The sequence below is a fragment of the Lissotriton helveticus genome, chromosome 11 (assembly GCF_964261635.1).
Source record: "Lissotriton helveticus chromosome 11, aLisHel1.1, whole genome shotgun sequence".
NCBI lineage: Eukaryota > Metazoa > Chordata > Amphibia > Caudata > Salamandridae > Lissotriton > Lissotriton helveticus.
The window spans coordinates 953,710,024-953,726,013 of record NC_136072.1 but is presented as its reverse complement, the minus strand read 5'-3'; positions in this window follow the sequence as shown (position 1 = coordinate 953,726,013).

The window sequence follows — 15,990 nt, the reverse complement described above, 5'->3', positions numbered from 1 at the left end:
CCACCAAAAAGAAGCTTGCCACCCAGAGGAAGGAATCAGCAGCCACATGTGGGGGGAAGAGCCGTGCTCCAAGCCTCACTGAACTGGAGCAGCTTGTGGAATCCACCATGGAGCCTGAGAGCATACACGGGATTGGGGATGCTGATAGCTCAGCCAGAGCTGCAAGAAAGAAAGGTAAGATGTAGGGACATGTGCCCCACCTATTTCCTGGCCCCTTCCCCAATGTGGGTGACTCACTCATAATCCAGCACACATGACAGTAGTCACCAGCAATGCCTCATGGTAGTCGTAGTCAAAAGTACATACATCAAAGCAGCCAACACCGAACACTGCATGCCATGCCACACTCCCCATACACAACCAGTTGAGGCATATGAAAATGTGTGTTAGGAATTTGTGTGATAAAAACACACAGCTGATCATTGTCCATGTCTGCCCACAGGAGAGTCATCGCGCAGAGCAGCGCAGGGAGGGGAGTCAAGTGCACCAACAACAGCTGCGAGGGAGAAGCCCACAGACACAGCCGGACCTAGCACTGTCCCTGAGGACACAACCACATCGCACGCACCCACAGCAATGGAGCAAGACACCACTGCACAGCCACTGTCGCCCCTGCTGTTCGAGACACAGACTCCGGAAGCACCTGCAGATGGCACAACACCAAGCTCAGGGTCCCCTGTGCATGTGAGGCCAAGGAGGCAGGATGTACCACCATTAAGGATCCTGGAAAGCTCTGATGAGGAAGTGGTGGAGGCTCCCAGACCTAGCACACCACCACTGGCTGGTGACGCAGGGCAACAGGGGTCAATGGGATCTGGCCGTGCAAGTGACCATGGCCGTAGGGCACGTGAGCAGGATGAGGGGCAGAATGTACAGGGGGTCTTTGCTGGGCTGGAGGCCACTATGGTTAAGGTCCAGCGCATGCCGGCCAAAGGGATCATGGCAGTGCACAGACAGGTGCGCATCCTGAACAGCAGGATGTCAGACATCGATCGGGGGATAAGTGCCATGGCAAAGGGGATGGAGTCCATGGGCAAAGGAATGGAGTCAATGGGCAAAGGAATGGAGTCGATGGCAGAGGGGGTGAGGGACATGGGTGTGCGCATGGGTTCCCTCTGTGACAGGCTGGAGAGTGACCACCAAGAAAGGCGCAGGTATAGGCGCGAGGTCAGGCAGCTGAATCAGTCTATTAACCGTCTGGCAACTTCAACCACACTGCTGTGCCGCCGGTCTGTCAACATGCAGACTGACATTGTACACTGCTGCAGTGACTTGTCCAGGGGGATGGGGAGAGTGACCTCTGCTATGGCGGTACTGCTGACACAGCAGACAGCCACTGCTGGTAACATGTGTGTTGGGGACACAGAGGAGTCCACAAGCAGGAGTGGGTCCAGCACGCATGTACATGACATTCGTCGGAGCAGCAGACTCCATGCAGATGACACCGGCACCACTGCGCAGATTGAGCCCCAGCCCCGTGGCTCCCACAACATCATGCGTAAGCGCAAACATTGAGAAATCATAATGAACACAGGACAGGTCACAGTGAAGTGAACTTTGGCCAGCCAGTGTGCAAAGTGCATTTAATTTGATTTATGTGGTCTTGAATAGTGCAGTAGTGCATATTAAAGTGAGTGTTCCAAGACATGAACATGCCTGTGTGTCATCACTCTATTAAAAGTATCTGTTGGTGATTTCTGCGCGTTGCAGTCTACCATCTGTTGCTGGTGCTGCTCCTGCTGCATTGTGATCGGCTTGTACTGTCCCATCATCTATGTCCTCATGATATGTTAGTTCAATCTCTGTGCCCTCCTTGGTGGCAAGATTGTGCAGCATGACGCAGGTCGCAATAATCTTGCAACAGATAATTGGCGTGTATTGCCGTGCACCTCCACTCTTATGGAGGCACCTAAATCTATTTTTCAGCAGTCCAAAAGTGCGTTCCACCACGCAACGTGTTGTTCTGTGTGCCACGTTATAACGCCTTTAGCTCCTGGTGGATGGGTTCAGGTAGGGGGTGAGCACAAATGACCGCAGGGCATATGCACTGTCACCTGGTTGGAAAATGATATTTTGATTAGTCACATTCTCATGATTGCTCCTTCTGCATTGACTCTCAGGGTGTCTCACACATACTCACCTAGCAGGTATCCATCACCAAAATCACCAGCCACAAGGCGTCTGTATATCCCACTGTTCGTGAATATGTAGGAGGGGTACTCCCTGGATATTTGGCTACAATGTCCGTAATTATGTTGCCAGCGTTGCAGATCACCTGCACATTGATAGAATGTGTGGACTTCGGTTTCAGTATATGTGTTAGTTGCTGCAGGTGGGCATAGTGGGATGTGCGTCCCATCGATACAGCCTATGATGTGCGGGAACTGTGCAAGTTGATAGAAATCGGTTTTCGTCCTTGCTAGTTCTGCAGGTGTGTCAGGGAACTCAATGTAGTGTTCCATCCTCTGCAACATGGCGTCAAGAAATTTTCTGAAAAACCGTGACAGGCAGCTCTGGGACACCCCACCTACTGTGGCTATCACGTGCTGGTAGCTCCCAGAGGCAAGAAGGTGTAGGCAGCACAGCACCTGCACATGGGGTGGGATGGCGTGTGCTCTTGGGGTTGGGTGTTCCAGATATGGGTGGAGGTCCCTGATCAAGTCCAGGATGGTTCTGGGGTGGAGTCGGTACCTTTGCAGGATCTCAGCTTCAGTCAGTTGGAAGAGGGTCATCCTCTGCCTATACACCTGCTCCTCCCTTAGCCAGACCCTCTCTCCTGCTGCCTGTATCCGTAGCCGCCTTGCAATAACGTAGAAAGCCGCCATTGTGGTTGCACTGTTGCATTTTGGGGCCTTCTTATATATCCTGTTTCTGGTTTCCACCTGCTTCCAATCCTTGGTAAATACCGACTCTTAAATACCGAATTTCATGAAATTCGGTATTTTTTGGATTCGCTACATCTCAACAGGCCATTTTTACCATTTCTTATTTACCGACTCGGTAAATATGAATTCGGTATTTTCCGATTCGGACAATTACCATTTCTTAATTTCCGATTCGGTAAATATGAATTCGGTAAATTCCGATTCGTGTTATACCGATTCGGTGTTTTACCAACTGGTATTTACCGATTCGGTACGTTTTTGGTCACATACATGTCGATGCACTTATACCGGTCGCTAAAGGCCGAAATTACCGAATTTCGCCCGTTACCGACCGGTATTTGGCTACCTACATCGGGCCCTCAGTCTCCTCCTAGTTGAGATGAAAATGGACACACGTCAATGATAACCATCATGAGATGGCCACAGCACATCCCGTTAAGGATGTCAGGGAAAAACAAAGACTGCCTTAAGAAATGCGTGACACACCAGGTTACATGGGTGGATGTTTGAGCCACACAGAGGGCACACCTCTCCATTTACCATACACAAGTACCTCAATTAACACATAGGTCAATGTGAATGCACACATACTAAACCCCAATATTTCACATATGCACGCCTTGCAGTGTACCATCCAGCCAATGTGTGTAAAATGAACATGACTGTCTCATTCTCATCTGCTGTAACTGTCACACCTCAATGCATCATGTAAACTTGGCACACATCCACAACACAATGATCGCAGTAGTCTGCGAACTGTCAATTGTGTGCATGAGAAGATATAAAAGCACAAGTAAGTAACAACATCATACAGTGAGACGAGCCTTGTCACGATCATCACTGACCCACAACACATTGATTAGTGAACGCATTGTTGAGTCCACTTCAACACTGTCACGCATCATCAACCATCAAATGCACAATTGACATGGCAGGGACCACAGACCAATGTACGTCACACATACCCAACCATGGCATGTGCGGGCACCTGTGGATTCAATGGAATAATGGCATTGTGTGGACGATGATGTGCCATTCACCATGTTGCCACTGTGTATGTTTTCAACTGTTCCTGATGGACATTGCCATTGCATGCCACCCTACGCGCGGTAGCTTCTGCCTGGCCCCGGGTGTGTGTCACCAGCACCGCCCCTTACACAACTGCGGTGGTCACTGGCATGGAGACATGGGAAGATGGCAGTGGGCATACTCCGCCACCCTACTCGCGGTAGCTACTGCCTGGCCCCGGCGGTGTATCACCAGCACCACCCCTTACACAACTGCAGTGGTCATTGGCATGGAGACATGGGAAGATGACGGTGGGCATGCTCCGCTACCCTACTTGCGGTAGCTACCGCCTGGCCCCGGCGGTGTGTCACCAGCACCACCGCTTACACAACTGTGCTGATCATTGGCCTGAAGACATAGGAAGATGGCAGTGGGCATTTTCCGCTACCCTACTCTCCATAGCAACCGCCTGGCCCCAGCAGTGTGTCACCAGCACCACCCGTCACACAACTGCTGTGTTCATTGGCATGAAGACATGGGAAGATGGCGATGGGCATGCTCCACTACCCTACTCGCGGTAGCTACCGCCTGGCCCCGGCGGTGTGTCACCAGCACCACCACTTACACAACTGCGGTGGTCATTGGCATGGAGACATCGAAAGATGGCAGTGGGCATGCTCCGCTACCCTACTCGCAGTAGCTACTGCCTGGCCCCGGCTGTGTGTCACCAGCACCACCCCTTACACAACTGCGGTGGTCATTGACATGGAGACATGGGAAGATGGTGGTGGGCATGCTCCACCACTCAACTTGCGGTAGCTACCGCCTGGCCCCGGCGGTGTGTCACCAGCACCACCCCTTACACAACTGCGGTGGTCATTGGCATGGAGACATGGGAAGATGGTGGTGGCTGCCACCCTACTCGCAGTAGCTACCGCCTGGCCCCAGCGGTGCATCACCGCCATGGAGCATTGCCTACAGCCAATGGGAGCGATGATTGCTGTGGCATGGTGCATTTTTTTTAAATTGTGGAAGGCGTGCTCCGCCACCGCGGAGGCGGTCATTGGATGCTTTTGAACGATGCACCATTGCGGTAGTGCACCCTGGGCCCCTGCGGTGCATCACCGCCATGGAGCATTGCATACAGCCAATAGGAGCGATGATTGCGGTGGCATGATGCAGTTTTGAGAATCGCGGAAGGCGTGCTCCGCCACCGCGGAGGCGGTCATTAGATGCTTTTGAAAGAGGCAGACCTGGACAACCAATTGTTGCAGCTTCACACCTACGAAACCACCCCAGGGGGCTATAAATCCGTGGGAGTGAGCCTCACATTTCCACTGCTCACAGAGCCTGCTGCCTGGGACCCTCTCCCGCTGCTGCCTACAGAGCCTGCTGCCGGGGACCCTCTCCTGCTGCTGCCTACAGAGCCTGCTGCCTGGGACCCTCTTCTGCTACTGCCTACTGAGCCTGCTACCTGGGACCCCTCAGCACCCACTTCCACCACAGGTGTTCCATGTCCACAGGGATGGCAAGGACAGAGAAGATCCGTGCCAGCCCATTAACAAGCGAGGAGCTGGAGGTCCTGGTGGATGAGGTGCTCGCACAGTACCCAAGGCTGTATGGCACCCCCAATGTTGTAGTAAGTCATTGTAAAGGGAGGTGTAGGGCAGGGGGGGCAGACATGTAGTTGTACTGCTGCAGTATATGCCTGAAGGTGTGGGGTTGTGTCATACACTGACAAACATGCTGTCTCCAGGGCGAAGGAGTGTGTGTGTCCAAATGTCACGGTTTTCCCTGCCTGCAGTTGTATGTCTGAGTGGGGTGTGTTACATTGTCAGCCTTACAGAGCCACAGGATGTTGGACATGCAGGTGCCAGGACAATAATTGCTCGGCTGATTGTGTCTGTGTGTCCCTGTTGTCCGACTCAGTGTGAACCCAGAGGCTATGCCCAGTGCCCGCATACCAAGACGAGATCACATCACTGCACTTACTATGCCCTTACTCTTGTTTATTCACACTGAAATAGAAATATGCACCATCTCAGCCCTGTATAATTGCACACGACCACACTTGTGTAGATGGATATTTTGTTGGTGAGTCCATGTACCCCGATGCCACACACATAACATACACATATGTACACACGACATGCTCATTGAATGCTGCCCAGTCATGCACAGATCTCTGTACTGGGGTGAATGTATGACATTGTTCTGCATTCTGTCCATCAACTGTTGTTTTTGCATTTGTCACCCCGAGTGGGACGGGTATGCTCAGACGTGAGTCCCGTGCTCTCCACACCACTGGAGTCAAGCTATCCTGGCTGATGACGGCTTATACCCAGAAACTGGTCCTAGGATGCTTGATTCCGGTCCAGGGAAGACATGGATTGGCAGTTCGGGCTGGACTGTTCCCATGAGGCACAGGGTCAAGGCTGATTTGAATATGGCCATGTCTGAACTGGGGAGAAGTGGAGTGCAAAAAAATGATGGATTTAGGCCCAGATCTCTGTACTAGGGTGAATGTATGACATTGTTCTGCATTCTGTCCATCAACTGTTGTTTTCTCATACAGGTGTGCTAGTCCTGCCCATTGTTTACCTCCTGGGTGTGTTGCTGGCCATGGTAGGGTATAGTCAAACACACTCACTGTGCAGTTTCACATGTCCTGACTCTGCACTTTGCCATGCCCACTGACCTTCCTGTTCTGGCCTTGACTGTGCAGCTTCTCATGTCCTGACTCTGCACTTTGCCATGCCCACTGACCTTGTCATTCACTGCTGTTCTGGCCTTGCCTGTGCAGCTTCTCATGTCCTGACCCTGCACTATGCCAGGCCCAGTGGCCTTATCTTTCACTGCTGTTCTGGCCTTGCCTGTGCAACTTCTCATGTCCTGACTCTGCACTTTGCCATGCCCACTGGCCTTGTCATTCGCTGCTGTTCTGGCCTTGCCTGTACAGCTTCTCATGTCCTGACTCTGCACTTTGTCATGCCCACTGGCCCTGTTGCTCTGCTGTGTTTTACTCTCACCTGTGACCTGGATACTGGCCCTGTTGCTTTGCTGTGTTGGAGTCTCACCTGTGCTGTGGACCCTGGCCCTGTTACTCTGCTGTGTTGTACTCTCACCTGTGCCGTGGGTACTAGCCCTGTTGCTCTACTGTGTTGTATCTCACCTGTGCCCTGGACACTGGCCCTGTTGCTCTGCTGTGTTGGAGTCTCCCCTGTACAGCCTCTCATGTACTTGCGGTGCCGCCTGCCATGGACACTGGCCCGGTTGCTCTGCTGTGTGGTACTCTCACCTGTGCCGTGGACACTGGCCCTGTTGCACTGCCGTGTTGAACTCTCACCTGTGCCCTGGACACTGGCCCTGTTGCTCCGCTGTGTTGTACTCTCACCTGTGCCCTGGACACTGGCCCTGTTGCTCCGCTGTGTTGTACTCTCACCTGTGCCGTGGACACTGGCCCTGTTGCTCTGCTGTGTTGTACTCTCACCTGTGCTGTGGACACTGGCCCTGTTGCTCTGCAGTGTTGGAGTCTCCCCTGTGCAGCCTCTCATGTACTTGCTGTGCCAACTGCCATGGACACTGGCCCGGTTGCTCTGCTGTGTTGTACTCTCACCTGTGCCCTGGACACTGGCCCTCTTGCTCTGCTGTGTTGTACTCTCACCTGTGCCCTGGACACTGGCCCTGTTGCTCTGCTGTGTTGGAGTCTCCCCTGTGCAGCCTCTCGTGTACTTTTTGTGCCACCTGCCATGGACACTGGCCTTCCTGTTTGGAGTTTGTCTGTGCAGATTATCTTGCATATGATCAGCATTTTGTGCCTTGCTCTTGTCTACTGTTGTTCTACTGTCACATCTATGCAATATGTGAACAAAGACAGTTACTCCTGTTGTCTGTTTTGTCAATATCCTTGCTGATTAAAGTTCTTTTAGTGTGTGCATTTGGTTGCCTATGCCCCATGCTCGATGTGTCACTTAAACATTGCCAAGCTCTTTGGCCGCATCACAGTTTTAAACAGGGATGACAGGGTCTTCAGTCCATTCAGACATTGATACTGGTGTTATCTGTGATGGCTATTTTACCTGCCATGCAGTTCTCTTTTTAGTGGTTTGCTATTGTTGGCTACATTGTTCACATGTCAGGTTGGGGGACACTGCCAGCATAGGGTGTGATGCTGTGCACAGGTTTGCATACAGGCTGGGCAATGTCATGATATATGTGTGTTATCCCTTTATGTGTGCCCAGCTATGTATGTTGTTGGTCATCTTGTGTTGGCCCTTAGTCCTGGTCCCATGGCCTACATGAGATGTGTGCTCTTGGGTAGTCAAGAGGTGTACAGTGTGAAGGGTGTGACTTTGTAGGGGGTGTGGATGTGTGTGTGCCCCTGGATTGTGAAAGACACACATGTGTCACCCAGGAGTTGTGTGCCTGTTGTTTGGATTGTTCTGCCCTGTGGATATGGTAGTATGCATATGTATGAGTTGTGTTGTGCAGGATGTTGGTGTGTCCGTGCTGTTCTGTCTGACTCCTCCTTGTTGTTTTAGTCATGTATGTGTGTGTAAAGTGTGTGACTTGCACATCAGTTTGTGTTTGTTCATCCATGTGTCTAGAGTGTGTTTATATAGTCTGTGTAGCCCTGCTGCTCCACACTGCCATTGTGGTTGTGTTTCTCATGCATTGCAGGCACATGGTGACTTTTATCCTCATGTATGGCATGGTGTGTGTGGTGTAATTCCATCCCCTATGTGTGCCACTTATGCCTACCCATTGTGGGTCTGCACTCCCTCTATTTGTGTATGGGACACCCCTTACATGTCTACTACTGACATGCAAGTCAGTTAACTTTGATATCAGCTGTCCCCTTGGTTTACGTGTGTGTGTGCCTCCCCATCACTTCATTTGTGACGCTGTGCTTTGTGGTGCAGTTCTTGAGCCTGGACAAATGTTCCACTCTGGACATTGAACCAATGGTTTATGTGTGGTGTTCTTGTGCTATTCAATCAATCAATCAATTTGTAAAGCGCGCTACCCACCCGTGAGGGTCTCAAGGCGCTGAAGGGAGGGGGAGGGGTGCCACTACTGCTCGAATAGCCAGGTCTTGAGGTGTTTCCTGAAGGTGAGATGGTCCTGGTTCAGTCGTAGGTGTGCGGGGAGGGAGTTCCATGTCTTGGCTGCCAGGTAGGAGAACGATCTTCCTCCGGTGGTGGTTCTGCGAATCCGAGGGATGGTGGCGAGGGCGAGGCTGGTGGAGCGGACCTGGTGGGTGGGAGTGTAGAACGACAGGCGGTTGTTGAGGTATTCAGGGCCCGTGTCGTGGAGCGCTTTGTGTGCATCGGTGAGCAGCCTGAACGTGATCCTCTTGCTGACGGGGAGCCAGTGCAGGTTTCTCAGGTGGGCAGATATGTGGCTGTGGCGAGGGATGTCAAGGATGAGTCGTGCGGAGGCGTTCTGTATGCGTTGAAGGCGTTTCTGAAGTTTGGCTGTGGTTCCTGCGTACAGGGCGTTTCCGTAGTCCAGTCGGCTGGTGACGAGGGCCTGGGTGACCGACTTTCTGGTTTCGGTGGGGATCCACCGGAAGATCTTTCGGAGCATGCGCAGGGTGTTGAAACATGAGAGACTGCGTTGACTTGCTTGGTCATCGTGAGGGAGGAGACCAGGATGAATCCCAGATTGCGTGCGTGGTACGTGGGTATCGGTGCGGTGCCCAGTGTCGTGGGCCACCAGGAGTCGTCCCAGGCGGATGGGGATTGTCCGAGGATGAGGACTTCCGTCTTGTCCGAGTTGAGCTTCAGACGGCTGCGCTTCATCCATTCTGTGACATCTTTCATTCCGTCCTGGAAGTTGGCTTTGGCGGTGAGGGGGCCTTTGGTGAGGGAGAGTATCAGTTGGGTGTCGTCGGCGTAAGAGATGATGTTGATGTGTTTGCGTGCGATGGCGGCGAGGGGGCTCATGTGGATGTTGAAGAGGGCAGGGCTGAGTGAGGATCCCTGGGGTATGCCGCAGATGATCTTGGAGGCCTCGGAGCGGAAGGGTGGGAGGCGGACTCTCTGGGTTCTGTCGGAGAGGAACGATGTGATCCAGTCTAGGGCCTTTCCATGGATCCCAGTGTTGTAGAGGCTGGTTATTAGGGTGCGGTGGCAGACGGTGTCAAAGGCTGCACTATTAATCAGTGAGGATTGCTTATGTGCACTTCAGCTGTGTGTGCTGCCCAGTGCTCTGGTCAAGATGGTTCTGCTCTTCCAGAGTGGTGCATCTGTTGTTGTTGTGTTGGATGTATGTATGTTAGCTGTGGTATTGCTTCACTTCTTGGGTGTGCTGTTGTGCTTGTGCTGTGCTGATTTGTGTTGTGTGTGTTGATGTTGTGTCAGTCATGTCTATGTGTGACTGTTCTGCTTGTTGTGCATACAGTGCTGTGTGTATGTGGCCTAGGCATTGCCTGATGTGCATCCTCTGATGCCCTGTAGTGTTTGTTCATTTTTGATTTCATGTGCCTCTGTGGTTGGTGTCATGTGGCAGTGTAGTTCTGTGATGGTGCACTTCTTGTGTGATTTGTAGTATGTTATGTGTTTTTTGTTCCTGAGTGATGGGGTTGTGCACTCCTGTTGTGTCTGTGCTCCCATTGCCTTTCCACAGTTTGGCTGACAGGGTATGTCTGTTTCAGATGGAGGTCTGTGTGTGTTTCTGTAGTGTTTGTGTGTTGCTTTTGGGCAGGCATCTGTTCAGGCATCCCTGTGTGTTATGTGTGTGGCTATACCCAGGGTGTGTGTTTGTTTGTTTGTGTGTGTATGTACTGGAAAGTATTTGCAGCCTTCAGTGTGTGTGGCACTGGTGTTGTGTGTTGTGTGTTCCTGTGCAGCCACTCCTGCAGTGGCTGTCTCCCTGGTTGTTTGTTGTAGGGTGCAGGGTGTGGATTGTGCTTGCTTGTTGCAGTGCTTCTTGCTTGTTGTAATGCATGGGGGTGCACAGGATGGGCACCTGGCCTGTGACTTGATCGGGTGTGTTGATGTGTGGTTGGGGGCGGTGTGTGCCTGTGGTCTTTGTGCCCTGCCAATGCCTTGGACTGGCCCAGCCTTCTGCATTGTGCGCACGATTGGCCGCTGCGGTGACGAGACCAGGACCTGGACGTTGCTGCAAGTTCGCGGTAGATGTGTGTCCAGAATGCAGTGGGGTGACTTTGTGGCAGGTAGGTCATGTGTGGGTGCCCCTGTGGATGTGTTGTTGCCCCCAGCTGGGTATCTGTTGTGGAATTGGACCCTGTGTCAGCCCGTGTGTTGTGTGTTGTATTTGTGTAGTTGCGTACCTGCGGCGTCGTCCGCGGAGGCCCATTAGATGACAGTGCTGTAGCAGGTACAGCACCGGATACACATGTAGTGCTGGGTCCATGGCGGTTGTGACCGGATGGTGTGGACCGGGTCTCTGCTATCGCGCTCCGCTGTCGAGTTTCCGCCATCTCTGGTTGGGCGGTGTCTCCGCTGCTTTGCGTCGGCCTGTTTGGGCAATCCTAATTTGTGGAGCTTGGCGGACGTCATTCCTCACGGCGAAGAGTCTCCATTGGCTCCCAACACCGCGGTAGTGGGTGCACTTTGATGGCGGGGCACGCCACTTCCGCAGCTCGCCGGCGGAAAAAGGCGTTTTTCTCCCCCACCAGCACTGCGGTGGTGCCACCACTTGCCATCCTAATGGACCCCCTAGTGTCCAGCACCTAACCTGACTTTATACTGACTGGTGTGGGGGTAGAAATTAGATTTGTTTACTGTCCAGAATTTGTCTGATTTAATAGTAAGTAAAACTCATATATATATATATATATATATATATTATTTTTTTTTCATATAAATTGAAATACAATATATATTTTAGAACTATATATAATGACAATATTTTAACAGTGAAAGAATAACACTTTTTATTGTAAAAGTATTTTATTATTTATTAATTAAATGTTTAGGGTGAAAGAACATTTTTTATTCAGGCAATATTAGACAAGTGATGAAACATAGAAATAATTTACATCATTTTAATGGATGATATTGAAATAGCTTGTATATTTTTTAATTTACATACAATACTATTTTTTAACATACATGTTTTTTACTTTTTTACATTTTAAAGCATAGATATATTATTTATGTAGCAGGAAACATTTTTAAACATTTTTGTTTTTAACATTTTGTAACAAACATCATTTTACAACATGTTTTTTCAGTTTAGCTTTTGTATTTATAACATTTACAAAATATATATATATGATTTTGTATGTATAGTATATCATATATTGTACATATTTTCCCAAGGAAAGAAACACAGAAACGTATTTTTTTTACATGTAATATATTTTTCTAATTAATATTATTAATTTAATATAAATTAATAATATTAATTCATACATTAAAGCATTTAAAAACATTTTTTTTTCAAAATGTTACATTTGTCTTTAACATTTTAAACAGTTAAAACATGTTTGGATGTGTATTGCAAATGATACAATTTAATAAGTAATTATAATAATAATTAATATTTTTCAGGGATCGGCCGCCAGTGGTGCGGTGGTCCCGCACCGGCAATCAGGATGCCACCGCCACGGTGGTGGTGGCAAACCCAATCCACAACATTGTGGTGGGTGGTGCTCACAGGACCGCCCGCCAAAATGCCATGGATGCACCTTGTGCATGCAAATGCAGGGGGGTACCATAGGTACCCACCATGAACACCCACAACACCCTGGGGGCCCACAACGGGCCCCCACATTCAGACACCGCATGCGTTTCCATGGCAGCAACACCGCCATGGAAAGGCCCTACTCTGCCTGTATTGTAATATGGCACCATATCCAGCCCTTTTTCCGCCCGGTCGACTCGTTGATGGGCGGAAAACGGGCAGACGGTCTTTCTGTCCGCCGGGGTCCCAACCCGCCATCTTAATTTGGTGGGGGGGAAATGGGAGGTGGGCGGCAGGTAATCCCGGGCGGATCATCACTGCCATACAGGTGGTGGCAATCCGCCCGCTATTATAATAGACCCCTATTTTCGTTTTTTTTAATGGTTTCAAGTAGTTGGATTTATCGATATTGGATTTTTATTTTGGTACAGTTGTATTGTTACATTTTTTTGGGGGTAGATTTTAATACTTATTTGGATTGAGAGATACCTGGATGGATTCACAAATTTTGGATTACGTTTTTTTCAGCTACAGAAATCGTAAGTTTTCATTTTTATAATTGTGGGATGGTATGTTGGCTTTATTTTTGGATAAATGTGTTATGTTTAGGTAAAATATAATTAAGATGTCAATATATATTTTTATAACTCAATTAAATATATATGACATATTATTTATATTTTACAAACTTAAGAAAAATGATATGTACAGTTAAAAAATTGTGTTTTGTAGTAAAGGTATTTTGTATTGTTTTAGGAAAATAATAAGAGTTGTTTTTGCTATTAGTGATAGGTATGCTAGGCCTCTTGTAGTTGAGTATAGTGTTACCTGACTTTTTAGTAATTCGTACATTCTTTTTGTTTGTTTTGTGAGTTTAGGGCCTATTTAAGTTACTTAACTAAACTTAAATAAGTTAAGTTATTTAAGTTACTGATTGTTCCCTTCTAAGTTCTTTGTAACTTTTTTCTTTTTGTCAGTATTGGAGTAGTTTAGATGGGGTTGGAAGGCATTATGCCATCCTTCAACAGCATTGTTAGTTTTGGATTGTTTGTTTAACCGCATGCGTGCGGCATGATTTCCGCCCGCACGCTGAGAATTTGTAAATCCCTTTATTCATGACGAGCTGGGCTCGTCATGAGCGTGCGAGGAGGCTACCTCATGACGAGCCCAGCTCGTCATGAGCGTCGAAGGGGTTAATGTGCTCAAGTACACATTCCACCATGGAATGTGGAACTTGGGTAGTCCTCTGTGTCCTGATCTGTGGAGTCTTCCCACCCAGGTATCCTCAAAGTAATCCAATAGTGGGCTTAGTTTTTCTTCATGTCTCTTATAGTAGGGGCTTTCTATTAGGATGTTATAGTGCTCTGTTACCTCAGTTACCGTCACAAAGACCAGTGTAATTATATATTTTAACTCGGTATGCAAGAGTACTATCAGTTGCATACTCAACACGCAGGGTAGTCCTTTGTAGATATCTCCAGCGACATTGGTAAAGTGGTAATAGCAACACTGGATTGCTGTATGGGGGTAGCATTGTAGTATTGTATTGATCATGGCATGCTCAAAATCAGTAATTATTTTTTGTGGAAAATAATTATTGTTTTTATCTTTTATTTGGTTTAAAATTTCAAGGTAGGTAGATTGCTGTTCAATTCAATCCAATTCAAAATAACTTTATTCGGTTATTGTGCAGAAATAATAACCATAAAAGTACAATTAATAAGTCACAATTTCATTGTTTAAAAAGATATAAAATGATCGTAATTCATTAAAAAATAAGCTAGTTAAGCATCATGCATAAATTGTTTTCCGTGATCTAAAAACATTTTTTTTAAGCAGAGACAGATGCAACAGTAAATATATTGTCTAATTTCTGGATAGTTAAAAAAGCAGGACGACATTGCCTGAGTTCCATACTCTTCAATATAGGTACTATCCATCTTTTCCTCAGAATAGTGTAAAACTTACAGAACAACAAGATGTGCATGTCCGATTGGCTGGACAAATCATCGCATGGACAGTTACAAAGTTGTCTTGTCCAGTCATTCATCTTGGGGAAACTTAAAAATCTGAATAAAATGTTTAACCTAAGCCGCGTTAATAGGAACCTTTCAAAATCTTTCATATGTAGCTTAACATACGGTTGGATATTAAAAGTGGTCATTGTTAGGTGGTGGGCCACCACGGAGGTCTTTGTCATTTTAATGTAAGTTTTATCATCACTCAGATGCATCATACAAAGATTTTTAAGTTCTTTCCTTGAAACTTGACTCATCAATGAGGGATCACTGTAGTATTCCTGGTGGCCTATTTGTGTGAGAAACATCTTTACATAGTATAACCATCTTATCTTGCTAACATTATCAATGCTCATCGCATAATTCAGAATAGAACGGTTAAAAATACACTCCTCGGTTGTCCATACCCTGTGCCACAGAAGAACCAGTTGTACCTTAATAACATCTTCTAGATAAGGAAGTTCAAGTTCAGCATGGCAAATGAACATGGAGACACTATCCGGGACTGCTAAAAGGTATCTCAAAAAACAGTTTTCTGCCACCTGTAATGTTTTCACATTTATATAGCCCCATATTCCTGCACCATAAGTCGCGATTGCTACACAAGTTGCTCTATAAACACATAAAAGTTCCCCAATCGGTCGCCGACCCATTTTTCTACTAAAGTTAGTCAAGGCCATTAAAGATTTACAGAACAGTAATCTTCTTGTTTTTATCGCATTGCTCCATGAACCGGACTGATCAAGCAACATTCCTAAATAGGAGAATGTGGGTGTAAAATCCAGCGTTTTAGAGTTAATGTACATTACTTTTTTCTTTTTATCTGCCCCAGGACCACAGTTCATACAAAATGTTTTTGTACAATTTATTCTCAAATCCAGATTTGTCATGAATTGAGAGAAAGATGTGACCATCCTTTGCATGGCAACGGGCGTCCGGGCCATCAAAACCGCCTCATCCGCGTATAGGAGTGCAGTGACAGATCTATTAGCTATTAAGCATGGGCCAATTTTGCGAATTCGCATTCCGCGAATTTACGGATTTGCGAATTCGCGATCCGCAAAATTCGCGAATTCCTGCGAATTTTTTTATTTTTGCTTGTTCGCGGGGCGCTTTGCGTGTTCGCGGGGCAATTTGCATGTTCGCTAGGCGCTTTGCGTGTTCGCGTTTTTTTTTGTGCGAGACCACTCGTGGTTGTGCCCTTCTGCCCTCTGCCCCACTCGATGTTGTGCCATTCTGCCCTCTGCCCCACTTGTTGTTGTGCCCTTCTGCTCTCTGCCCCACTCGTTATTGTGCCCTTCTGCCCTCTGCCCCACTCGTTGTTGTGCCATTCTGCCCTCTGCCCCACTCTTGTTGTGCCCTTCTGCCCTCTGCCCCACTCGTTGTTGTGCCATTCTGCCCTCTGCCCCACTCGTTGTTGTGCC